Consider the following 13,747-nt stretch of genomic DNA (forward strand, 5'->3'; position numbering starts at 1 on the left):
ACTGAGCTCGCGGGAACGGGGCAGGGACAGGGATGAGCTCACGGGGACGGGGCGGGAATGGTGTTAAATTTTTTTCCCCGTGTCATTCTCTAGTGGGAGAGAGTGGGCATCTGTCCCGTTGGTGGGGGTTCGCTTGGCAGTGGGATCGAGTGGGCATCTCCCCTGCTGCAGGGGAGGGGTGTGTGTTGGTTGGCAGTGGGAGAGATTGAACATCTCTCCAGATGTTATTGTGTTTCTGGTTTTGTTTTGTTTTATTTTTGTGTTTATTCTGCGCATGTGCCCATCACTATCGCCAGCGATGGGCACATGCAAATTTAGCAAGTCTTCGCTACTCTCTGCCAACCTCATTTGCATGAGCGTTTTTGGGAGAATGACTTGCTTTTTTAACTCACTACCAGAACGGCTGCAATAGCAGCCTGCCATTTTTTAACGTGGTTTTTTTTTAAGAATCTTGGCCACAGTGAGTTGGGCCAGGTTCCTGCAACACCTAAGGCATCTCCTAGAACACCGCAGGGAAAGAAAATTCCTTTAAACAATAGCCCACAAATGGAGTTAGAAACTCCTAAGACCTGTTTATCCTTTCCTAAGAAAGCAGTGAAAGAAAGGTAAGTAGAACTACAAGTCCCAGCAAGACAGGGCTGGAGCTATTCCTGTTACCAGCAAACCTAGATCTGGTTTAAACCAGATTAGTAAACTTCAGTATGCTGAAGCTGCAAGGCTTAGTAACACAGCTGCAGCTACTAGACCTAATCACACAGTAGCAGGCAGAGAAAAGGGTGGAGCTCTCAACAGCATAAGGCAGACACAGAGTTGGAGAGCTGCTGGCCAAGCAGAGGATGTCAGCCCACTATAGCCAAGGATAATGAAGCAGCAAATTCCAGTTCTTCAGCAGGAACGTGTAGGTGCCCAAGATCGGGAGGTTTCTGAGGACATTTTGTCTGCCAATGAAAATGACATAGAAATGGAGGACAGCCTGAGCTCCTGTGGAATGGAGGAGGATTAAGGCAGGCATGCCCAGTTGTGAGGAATTGGCCTTTTATTCAATTCACAGCAATGCAGAGCTGTGCATTGAGGTCTACTGCATGGTCACAGCTAGGTCTGAGGCAGCATAGAAAGCTGTGCAGTCTGCATTATCATAGAAACATAGAAACATGATGGCAGATAAAGGCCAAATGACCCATCTAGTTTGCCCATCCACAGTAACCATTATCTCTTTCTCTCTCGGAGAGATACCACATGTCTATCCCAGGCCCTCTTAAATTCACACAGTCTCTGTTTCCACCACCTCTTCCGGGAGACTGTTCCACGCATCTTCCACCCTTTCCGTAAAAAAGTATTTCCTCAGATTACTCCGAAGCCTTTCACCTCTTAACTTCATCCTATGCCCTCTCATTGCAGAGTTTCCTTTCAAATGAGACTCGACTTATGCAAATTTATATTACGTAGGTATTTAAACGTCTCTAACATATCTCCCCTCTCCCACCTTTCCTCCAAAGTATTAAGATTGAGATCTTTAAGTCTGTCCCCCATATGCCTTATCACGACGAAAACACACACCATTTTAGTAGCCTTCCTCTGTACCGACTCCATCTTTTTGAAGGTGTGGTCTCCAGAATTGTACACAATATTCTAAATGAGGTCTCACCAGAGTCTTATACAGAGGCATCAATACCTCCTTTTTCTTACTGGCCATACCTCTTCCTATGCACCCTAGCATCCTTCTAGCTTTCACCATCACCTTTTCAACCTGTTTGGCCACCTTAAGATCATCGCATACAATCACACCCAAGTCTCGCTCTTCCGTCGTGCACATAAGTTCTTCACCCCCTAAACTGTACTGTTCCCTCTTGTTTTTGCAGCCAAAATGCGTAACCTTGCATTTCATAGCATTAAATTTTATCTGCCAAATTTCAGACCATTCTTCAAGCTTCACCAGGTCTTTCTTCATGTTATTCACACCATCCCGGGTGTCTTCTGTATTGCAGATTTTGGTATCATCCGCAAAAAGGCAAATCTTACCTGACAGCCCTTCAGCAATATAATTTATAAAAATGTTAAAAAGAACAAGCCCATGAACAGAACCTTGAGGCACACCACTGGTAACATCCCTTTCCTCAGGGCAATTTCCATTGATCACTACCCTCTGTTGCCTTCCACTCAACCAGTTCCTGATCCAGCTCGTCACTTTGGGACCCATCCCAAGGGGCACTCAGTTTATTTATCAGACGTCTGTGTGGAACACTGTCAAATGTTAAATGTTTAGCGAGATTCCAAATTGTGCTGTGGTTTACTTCCCCTTATCCTTTTGCTTTTTCCCATTTCTTCTACCCCAACCAGAAAATTGTAACTTTGATCCTTTCCTTCCCAACTCATGTTTGTTTTTGACGAAAGTACTTTGTTAAATGTTTGTTTCTTTTTATTATACTCTATTTTTGATTTTGTACATCGCTTAGTGATTCTAATAGGCGATTTATCAAATTTATTAATAAACTTGAAACTTGAAAGGCTTTGCTAAAATCTAAATACACCACATCTAGCGCACATCCTCTATCCAAATCTCTGGTCACCCAGTCAAAGAAATTGATCAGATTTGTCTGACAAGACTTATGTCTAATGAATCCATGTTGCCTCCAGTCCTGTAGTCCACAGGATTCCAGACTCGCCAGGAAGAATTTGGTGTTTTCTGAATTGAGTTTTAATTTGAATTCGGTCATCCATAGTTCGATTTGCTTTAAGATGGATGGCAGGTGGTTCTTCGTCTCGGGAGATAGGGATACCCCAATCAACATCTGACATGTTAAAATCACCTATTAGCAAGACTTCCCCTTTTTTAGATATATTCTGAATGTCTACTATTAAAACTCTATCTACTTCTTCCGTCTGTGAAGGAGGCCTGTATATCACACCAATATAAATATATTTACCACTCCCTCTTTCCAAATTGATCCACAGTGCCTCTTCCTTACCATGAAGATCTTGCAATTGTGTGGCTTTAATATGTAATGTAATGTAATGTAATTTATTTCTTATATACCGCTACATCCGTTAGGTTCTAAGCGGTTTACAGAAAATATACATTAAGATTAGAAATAAGAAAGGTACTTGGAAAATTCCCTTACTGTCCCGAAGGCTCACAATCTAACTAAAGTACCTTTAACATATCAGTACTCCCCCTCCTTTTCTTCCTACCTGTCTTTCCTGAATAGATTATAGCCCGGTATAACTACATCCCAGTCATGGTTCTCCGTGAACCACGTTTCAGTGATTGCCACTATATCTAACTCCTCTTCTTCCATCACAGCTTCTAGATCCAGAATCTTGTTTCCCATACTTCAAGCATTAGTATATACTGCTTTCCAGATATTGCCCCCTTTTCCCATCCTTGTAGAGGTATTCAGTGATTTACTTACGTGAGGGCTTATACTCACCTGGGAGCTTTGATCATCCCAATCTCCCTACCCCCCAACTGAATCCACTTACTCCTGAAATATTAAAATACATTATCTGGTGTCTAGTGGCACCCTCCCACCCCCAGCATGACTCCCTCTCCCACCAGCTCAAAAACTAAAAATCTGGTGTTTAGAGAGCTCCTTCCTACCCCCTTTCTCTGACTTAAGAAAACCTATTCCACGGTGTCTAGTGGCATTCTTGAACCCTCCTCTAGGCCCCCTACCCCTTGTACTTCAATGAGACAGGAGTGATGCCCACTTGCTTCTGCCTCCACACTGCCATCTTTGAAATAGCAGCATTTGACCCTGCCTGGTACATCCTGAGATGCACCAAGAGGGGTTGGTCTGCCAAATAAGGGAATTTCTCCTTGGTTGGTAGTTTGGATGGAAACTACCAAATAAGGGGTAAGATCCCTTATTTGGCAAACCAAAGCCCTCAGTGCACCCCACTGGGCATTGGTAAGGGTCAAATGAGGCCATTTTCAAAGAGGACAGTTCAGATGCAGGAGCAAGTGGGCATCAATTCTGCCTCACTGAGGTTCAGGGATCTGGAGGGCTCAGAGGAGGGACTGAGGATGCCACTAGACACTAAGGAATAGTTTTTTTTAAGCTGTGGAAAGGGGAGGTACCTTTTGATACTTGGGATATTGTAACTAGATGGAGAGTCGGGTTGATGGAGGAAGGGTTGCCTCTAGATAGAGTTATTACAAACGCTCCTAGATATGATCATGTGACTCCATTAGTTAAGGAATATCGCTGGCTACCAATAAAATTCAGGCTGATGTTTAAGGCAATGACCTTGGCCTTTAAAGTGTTAAATAGTGGGCAACCTGACTATCTTGCAAAACTTCTCGTCCCGTATAAACCTTCGCGATCACTAAGGTCATCAAATTTAAATAGATTGACAGTACCATCAATTCACCTGGTTAAACATAAGTCAACTAAAATTCTGCATTTTTTTTTGCATCTGTACCTTTCTTGTGGAACTCACTTCCTAATGAACTTCGTAGTGAACTTACTGGTACTTATATTACATTTAGAGAGCCATGCTAAAAACTTACTTATTTGGATTGGCATTTCCCTCTTAGTTTTCTACTAGTTTACGTATGTTTTTAATTTCATTTATGATCTGGTTTTAATTTTCAATTAGGCATCTCTCAATACAGCAACTAAATGATTTTTTTAAAAATTTTGTTTTTATTTATTTAATTTTTCTTTTCTTTTTTGTATCTTTGTACCATGATTATTTGGTGTTCCTTTCCTTTTTAAAATTGATGTACACCGCACTGATGTTTGACTCGAAAAGCGGTATATAAATACATATAAACAAACATAAATAAACCATTTAATGTGGGGCAGGAGTGGGGTCAAATCAGGATGGAGGTGAGGAAGATTGGGGCTGATGCAGACTGCCACAACTTAAAAAAAAAGTCTTAGCCAATCACTACTCAGGCCCTACTCAGGAGGGGAGACATTTTGCAATTACTGTGATGCTTTTAACATGACAGCAATGTGCATGCTCATTAAAGCCATACTGCATACCAGCAAGATTTTTTCATGCTGATTTCATGGTAGAAGCTGCGCACTGAGCCGGGTCTACTGTGTGGCTTTCTGCATCAGCTCCCCTGTTTCTTGATTTCTCTCCTTTGCCCAGAACTCATTTTCTTCAGTCCTACCACCCTGTCTTCAGTGTTCAGATACAAACTCTCTCTCTCTCTCTCTCTCTCCCCCTCCCTCTCTAGCATTCTTCCCCTGTTGCCCAAAGCACTGCCTGCTTCTTTTATGTGAGGCTCTTGTGGATCTGGTCTCTTTTAGCTTGCTTTTTTTTGGAGCTACTACTGCTCAAAAATTCGCACCCCAGTTTCTATCAGCAGTGGGGACGCCTCTAAAGCTTCTTCTGGTCCCAGCTGCTATTAAAAATGGCAGCATTACAATCCTGACTTCCATGTGCGTATGTCAGTAGTAACTTTCACTGTCAACACTGTCCTGTGGAACTCTGGAGCCCTGTGCAATAGAAGCCAACATCTCAGCTGCAACACCACCACTGTGATGCTTGCCCATTCCTCACAGGTCAGCACCTCTCTATGGGTGTTAGCGAGATGGAGTACATATGCTCACTGACAGGCACATGCAAACCCTATCTATGCAGACACAGGCCAAACCACTTCTGCTCTTACATAAACAGAATTTCAGGTTCTCCTATCTGATAGCCTGGAGTGGAATTTTAGAAAGGAAAGCCAGCCCAGAATGTGGATCTCCCAGTCAGTGCGTCACAAATGGAGGTCCATCTCACATGTATTTTAGAACAAGATACAGCCTGTCTATATTTTGCACTGTTCAGATAGAAATGCATTTCTTTCTATTTCTCTGGTGTTGTACTGCATGCAGAGTCTGGCATCTTAAGGTTTCGTTTGTGTACAGTATGTTAGGACTTGTAGTTTGTGGTCCTGTGTTTGCATAGGGTTTGTCTGTGTTCTGCATGTGTGACCAAGGCCAGGAGTTCTGATAGGAATGAATGTCATGAGGCGTTATTGGTGTCAACATAATGAGTGAGCTGGATATAAGTGGATCTGTACTTAATTGATTTAACGAATTTTTAGTAAACAGGAATTATAGCTTGTTGAAGGATGGAACATTTTGTAGGAGCTGCGTTTCTTTCTGTGGAGTGCCTCTTCTATTTCTCCTATGCTTTAATATATTTACGAGTACCGTATTTCCCCATATATAAGCCATGGCCTATATATTGGTTTTGCAAGCCGGAACAGTGGGTGCAGCTTGCAAAACTGGGGCGGCCTATACAATTTTAAAAAATCATCCACCAGGTACCTCCCTCGCTGGATGGTCTGGAATTGCTGCCGCCTCGAATCGCAGCCAGCAGGAGAGATCTTTTCAATCTCCAGCCCGGCCCCGCGCTGCTTCCTGTGTGCCTTTGCCATCAGTTCTCACGAGAACTACTGCTGATATATATATATTTTTATTATTAATTCCATTAAGTTCAAACAAAGAGGACATTACAGCTAAGGTCACCGATTGCATGAATAGAACTGGAGATTGGGCTTCTACTAATAAGTTGAAATTGAATACAAGTAAGATGAAGGTTACGGCATAAATGACATCTCAACTCCTTTTTTGCTTACGCTACCATTACAATTTGGAAAAATCTACCTGTTTACATTAGGATGGATATCAATTACTTAGGGCTCCTTTTACGAAGGTATGCTAGTGGTTTTAGCACGTGCGCTAAACGCTAACACCTCCATAGAGCTGGCGTTAGTATTTTCCGTGTAGTTAGTGCGTGCAGCATTGTAGCGTGCACTAAAAACGCTAGCGCACCTTCGTAAAAGGAGTCCTTAAAGTTTTGTAAAAATTTGAAAACTTTTTTATATGACTTGTTGTAATATTTATGTTATGATGATATTTTAATTATTAATTGTTTTTGCATTTTCACGTAGATTTTACGGCCTCTTTGAATGTAAATCGCCTTGAGCCATTTTGGCATAGTGCGATTAATAAATTGTGGATTAGATTAGATATTTGTCAGCTCTCCTTCAGCCCTTTTGGATCCAAAATGGCTCTCACTTAAAAATTACTGAAGACCACTGCAGTAGAGTGTTTGGGAACTCTCTGACTCCAATAAAATATCAGGAAATAAAACCCGGTTGGGCAGATATTCAATTACGGTATCCAGATAGTTATGATATATCACACTATCTAGTAAAGTAACTGATCGAGTTAACATATATTACCTCTGCAAAATGCATTATCTTCTGCTATATGTACTATCTTCTGTAATAAGTAATATCCTCTGCGAAATTGTAATATCATAACTCTTCACTGTTCCTGTAACTTACTCCTATCCTGAAATGTAATTCTACTGGAATGTCCCAGATACTTTCTATATTGTAATCCGCCTAGAACCGCAAGGCACAGGCGGAATAGAAATCCGTAATGTAATGTAATGTAATGTAATGTAAAGGATAAACTGCTACTGTAAGCAGAGTCACAGAAATAGCAGGTATACAGATAAATGGAGAGATTATCTGCTTATCTTTATGCTGAAATATTCAGCACATCTGGTTAACTTTAACTGGATACAACAAAACTAAATGCTGTATTCTTTAATAGAGTACTGAGAAAACGCACTTCAAGCAAAAACTCTTGTGCTGTGGTAAAAAGGGAAAGGTTTGGATGTTAAAAAGGGTCCCACTGGTTGAGGCTTATTTAAAGGGAAGGGGCTATAAAGAGAAACCTAGTAGAAGGATAGGCTGTAATTTATCAAAGCAGAAACCCCACGGTGGCTCCTTCTGCTCCTGTAATGAGCAATCATTGACCACAGCAGTTTAAAAACAAACATTACAATTCAGAGAAGAAACCACAGACCAGAACAAAATAGCTTCAGAGGCACTACGACTACAATATCTCTTTCTAGAAACACTATAAATGTGGTAATGAACATATAATAAGAGTCTATTTATCCAAATAAACAGGCAAAAAATAAAAAAAAGCCATATTCAAATAAGGAGGAAGTTCATTTGAGAGATAGTGGTTTCCAGCACATTATAGAACACTGCATTATTTTCATTGGCAACATGTAAGCTGACCACGTGTCTTTAAAATATATTATTGTTTCCATGTGCTAAATTTAATAACCATCATAAAAAGATGAATTTGTTTAAGCAGGTATTCACTGCTCTTCCAACATTACACTGGAGCACTTGGCTAGCCATAAACCTTGCTCAGGAGCTGGAAAACAGTGGTGCTGAGGTCTTGCCCAGAATCTGATTAATCCGCTGTAATGTGTCTCCTGGTGGTTGATGACAGCCCAAAGACATTCCAGCAGGTTAATCTCTAGTAGGAAATCCTTTCAGTTGGGTGAAATTAATTGCTACAAACAATTGGCATTGAGGAGACAATGCAGTGCCCGACTGGAGCTTTGCTGCCGACACACAGTTCATTACGTCTTACAGAAACAAATTTGCCACATTTAAATCTTTTGTTTTCAATTTTGAAAATCAAGAAAGACAGCTGATGCAAGCCAGCTTCCTTAACGCCTCAGATAATATTAAATACATTTAGTAACTTTCCTCTTTTCTTGGTACATGGAAGGAAGTTACTCCTGCAAATACCCTATGGGGGTTTTTTTCACCAGGATTGCAGTGTTCACTTTAATCTATTTTCATGTCTACATTATATATATTAATGTAACAACAACAACAAACCCCAAAAAGCAAGGGAGGATATAAAGACAAGCTCACAACACAAATGATCTAATGAAAGTAGTCTGAACAAACCACAAAACAGCCTTGTATATAATGCCTGATACAAAAATTAAAAGATAAGATATAGTATTAGTGGATAAGGAGTGAGCTCAGAATTGGGGATCCAGTATCATAGTTGGAGTACCCCTGTGGTTTTTCCCATGAATTGGGTATCACACCAGACCGCACCTTTACATCATCTTTTACTCCAAAATAGTGTCCAAACAAATCTCAGTGGACTGTGACATCAAAATCACTAATATTTCATAATGCCTACTTCATAGAAAAATCAATGTTCATTCAAAGACACTTTGGGCTCCTTTTACGAAGCTGTGTTAGCGGCTTTAGTGCATGTACCTTTTTAGCACGCGCTAACCCCTGTGCTAGCCGAAAAACTACCGCCTGCTCAAGAGGAGGCAGTAGCGGCTGGCAAATTAGCGTGCGCTATTACGCACGTTAAACCGCTAATGCAGCTTCGTAAAAGGAGCCCTATGAGTTTGTAAATACAAAAATTCCCCAAATCAAAATAATTCTCAAGTAATCCAAAAGTTCAATGTGACTTATCTCAGTCCAATAGAGTAAGTTCGCTGCCTGAGCACCCTGTTTTGCTGCTTATTGAGGGACAGTGAAAACGCTCTAATACTCAAAGGAAATTTTGAAAATGGCAGTTCTCTACTTCACCATCTGCACTCCAATAAAGTTCAAAAAACATGATGCCATCAAAGAGCTTTATTGTTCCACTTACACTCATCTCACAGCAAACCATTCATTTAAATCAGTGGTCTCAAACACGCGGCCCACGGGCCGCATGTGGCTCTCCAGGTTTTATTTGCGGCCCACGGTCTGGACGCGATCAACAGCATTTCTCTTTCCCTTTCCCTTCCTTTTGGAGCAGCAGCGTGTCTGGCCGGCTCGTTCCGTTCAAAGCCGCCGGTTGGCGGCTCCTCGCGCTATCCACTCCTGCATCGGAAGCCTCTCTGTTGTCACAACATCAGAGAGGCTTCAGACGCAGGTGCAGATCTCACAAGGAGCTGCCTCCCGCGGCTTTGAATGGAACGAGCTGGCCAGACACGCTGCTGCTCCACAAGGAAGAGAACGGAAGGGGAGGGGAAAGAGAAATGCTTCTGCTACATAGGAAAGGGGGACCCTAGGGAAATGCTGCTGCTGCTGCTGTACAGGGAAGGGGAGAGGGAGAGGGAGGGAAAGGGGAAGAGAAATGCCTCTCCTGCACAGGAAAGGGGGAAGGGAAATGCTTCTGTTGCTGCTGCACCCAATTGGGGAAAGAGAGGGAAGGAAGGAGAAGGGAGAAGAGAGGAACAAGAGAAGAAGCCAAGTTCATGGGAGGGAGGGAAGGAAAAGAGATATCAGACCATGGAGGGGGAGGGAGAGATGCCAGGGCATGGGGGAAGGGAAGGAGACAGATGCCAGACCAGGGGAAAGGAAGAAGGAGGGAGGGAGAGAAAGGAAGGAAAGAGATGCCAGACCATGGAAATAGGACGGAAGAAGAGAGAGATAGGAAGGGAAGGTAAGACATGGAAACGTAGATTTTGAAAAGAAAGCAGAAAAATTGAACATTAAGTTAATGCCAAAGATGGATGCAAGGCAGAAAGTGAAGACGGAGAGAAAAGCAGTCAAAGGACAAGAAGGCCCTGGAAACATAGTGAAAGCACAGAAAAATAAAGTCACCAGACAACAAAGGTAGGGAATATGATTTTATTTTCAATATAGTGATTGAAATGTGCCAGTTTTGAGAAAGAAAAGATATTAAACTTTAAATGTGAGGGCTGCAGAAAAAATAGAGTACTTGGAGGGCCACAGAAAAAATAGTTAATGTCTTATTAAAGAAATGACAATTTTGCATGAGGTAAAACTCTTTAAAGGAAAGTTTTATAAACTATAAAGAGTTTTACTTCATGCAAAATTGTCATTTCTTTAATAAGACATTAACTATTTTTTTCTGCGGCCCTCCAAGTATCTACAAATCCAAAATGTTGCCCCGCAAAGGCTTTGAGTTTGAGACCACTGATTTAAACCATAAGGTTTAAAAGTCTTAAGATGTTAAATCCAAAACTGTTCTTGTGCTAACAAACAAGCTATCTTGTACCCATTAAAATGGGCTGGGCTTTTTTCCATAATACTCCATCTTAAATCTGAAAATATATGTGTATATTCTACATGATGAGATGACTACAAAGAAAGGGGTAAAGTCCATCATACAACAGGAAACAACCCCCCAAAAAGTGTAAGTCCACACAGTAGTATAAGGATGACTCAGGATAAAAAATGGTTTATTAAAACTTAAAACAAAAACTTATAAAACATAAACAAACTTCACTGGCTTCTGGTGATTTCTAGGATTCACTTTAAACGTACCTACCTAATATTCAAGATCCTACATGGCATTCTTCCTCCCCTAATTCCACTATCCTGGAATTCTTCAAGACCTGACACTACCAGATCTGCCCACAAACTCAAACTATCTTTCCCCTCGTTAAAAGACGTCATGTATGCAGGTAAATTAGGGAAATCCCTTTTCTTCAAATTCATTGAGATTTGGAATAACCTCCCTGCCCCGCTGCTTAACCTAGGCTCATTCCAATTATTCCGAAAGCATCTGAAAACCTGGCTTTTCTCCTAAACGTAAAGCTATCTATTTAAAATGTAAAGCTAGCTCTCATCTTCATAACCTCTAATTTCTTATTATGTCCTTCCCTCATTTATTGAATTACCTGTAAACCGTGCCGATCTCTATCTTTATGGAGATGATGTGGTATACAAACTTAAGGTTTAGTTTACTTTAGTTTAGTAAAATATCTAACTGGAGCAATACATAAAAGAAGATGTAAAACTGGACCTGACATGGTCCATGTTTTGGCAAACACTGCCTTCTTCAGGAGTCCTTATAACACAAGACATCAAAGTTGGCACAATTAGCCACATTATATCTGTCTAACCCCACCCCCCCTAGATTTGACAATAAGTATTGCAAAATAACTAGAGAGTGCAAAGAATATGAAGTGTCACGATCAGCTGCATCAAATCTATATTTAAAAAAAACAAACAAACCACTGACAATTTTGTCATAACTGTTACAGGGTGAGAAGGGAATGATCATCAGTATATCCTTCAAATGGCTTATTTTTAATAAGTGGTTGCTGTTCATCCACATTCTTATTCATCCAAAAGTATACCACACCTTGGGTTTAATCTTCCTTGTCTCTCTGGAATATTATATCTTATATTTTTTCTATCAGCTTTTATATATGTATAAAGATATCTCTCCCCCCCACCCAAGTGAACCTTTCCGACCCTCCCAGCGAAAGCAGGAAATCTCCGTACAGCCGACGCTACTGGAAGGAGGTTTGCTGCTCTCGCTGGGAGGGTCGGAAAGATTCACGGGGGGGGAGATATAGGAGGGTCAGCGAGTGTTCGGCTGGGAGGGGGGAGAAGCGGTCTGCTTCGGTGCTCCATTACCTTCTTCGGGCAGCAGCAGCTTTTACAATTCGCTGCTGTTGCTGGCTTCAGGCCTTCCTCTCTGCCGGGTCCTGCCTACTTCCTGTTTTCATGAAGACAGGACCCGACAGAGAGGAAGGCCTGAAGCGGGCAACAGCAGTGAATTGTGAATGCTGCTGCCCAATGAAGTTCAGGACATCAGGACATGGGGGAAGGAGCAGGGAGAAATCGGCTGCTGGCTTGGGGGTGAGGGTAGGGAAAGAATCGTGGAAGTGGAGAAATTGGCACCATGGCTTTGTGGGGGCTAGGGGGAGAGAGAAAGAAAGGCAAAAATAAAGAGGGAGGCCAGGGGGAGAGAGAAATAAAGACAGAAATAAAGAGGGGGGCCAGGGGGAGAGAGAAAGAAAGGCAGAAAGAAAGATGGGGACCAGGGGGAGAGCGAAAGAAAGGCAGAAATAAAGAGGGGAGCCAGGGGAAAGAGAAAGAAAGGCAGAAATAAAGAGGGGAGCCAGGGGGAGAGAGAAAGAAAGAGGGGGAAGGGGCAGGAGAAGAAAGAAGAAGGACCAGAAGAAGGACCAGAGACTCATGAAATCACCAGACAAAAAGGTAGGAAAAATGATTTTATTTTCAACTTAGTGGTCAAAATGTGTCCGTTTTGAGAATTTATATCTGCTGTCTATATTTTGCACTATGGCCTCCTTTTACTAAACCGCAATAGTGTTTTTTAGCGCAGGGAGCCTATGAGCATCAAGAGCAGCATGGGGCATTCAGCGCAGCTCCCTGCGCTAAAAACCGCTATCGCGGTTTAGTAAAAAGGGAGGGGGAATATTTGTCTATTTTTGTATAGTTGTTACTGAGGTGACATTGCATAAAGTCATCTGCCTTGACCTCCTTGAAAACCCGCGGAATATAAATGATAATTAACATTTTCTCTGCGTACAGCGTGCTTTGTGTTTTTAAAATTTTATTGTTGGTAGATCATTTTGACTTGGCCACAAAGGTAAGGGGGAGGGAGGGAGGGGAGCTGCTGAAAGACATCTAGTAATCCTTGCAGGCTTGACTGTGCAGGGAATTATTTTTGTAAAATCATGTTTTGTATTGTGACTGGCATTATCTAGACTTTAATTTCTATGAATGAATAGAATGAAAATGATATAAAATTACTTGCTTGTTTTTATGTGCGTGCGTTGAAGGAAAGTGGAGAGAGAGTGGGCTGAGGATGCTGAAGGGAAATGGGGAAGAGAGTGGGGAGAAGACGCTGATTTATAAATTGACAATTGTACAGAATATTTTTTCTTTTTATACTTTAATATAAACAATTCAAGGCTTGTGTGGATGGAATCAGGTGGTTTGAAGGGATGGGGACCGAGCTTATAGGGATTAGTCCAATAAAATGGTATTTTTTTATTTCTCATTATTTGTTTTATTTTTATTTGTTAATTTGTAAAGTGGTGGTTGTTATGTATCAGTTTTTTCAAATTTACATCTACTGTCTTTATATTTTGCACTGTAATAGAGGACATGTGTTACTGTTTTTGTGGTGTTGCATTGTATCCAGGGTCTGGTTTCTTGGCGGTTCAGTTTAAC

General features: G+C 41.5%; 1 long non-coding RNA gene across 1 annotated transcript in view; it reads left to right on the forward strand.

The window, feature by feature from the left end:
• The first annotated feature begins 805 nt into the window (after positions 1 to 805).
• The window catches only part of LOC117356823, a 42,420-nt gene continuing 29,478 nt past the window's right edge, over positions 806 to 13,747 (forward strand). The window contains exon 1 of the long non-coding RNA XR_004538719.1: positions 806 to 898. This is a non-coding gene — a long non-coding RNA (uncharacterized LOC117356823). The remainder of the gene's footprint in view (positions 899 to 13,747) is intronic.

This window comes from Geotrypetes seraphini, chromosome 3 (assembly GCF_902459505.1).
Source record: "Geotrypetes seraphini chromosome 3, aGeoSer1.1, whole genome shotgun sequence".
In the NCBI taxonomy this organism is placed as follows: Eukaryota; Metazoa; Chordata; class Amphibia; order Gymnophiona; family Dermophiidae; genus Geotrypetes; species Geotrypetes seraphini.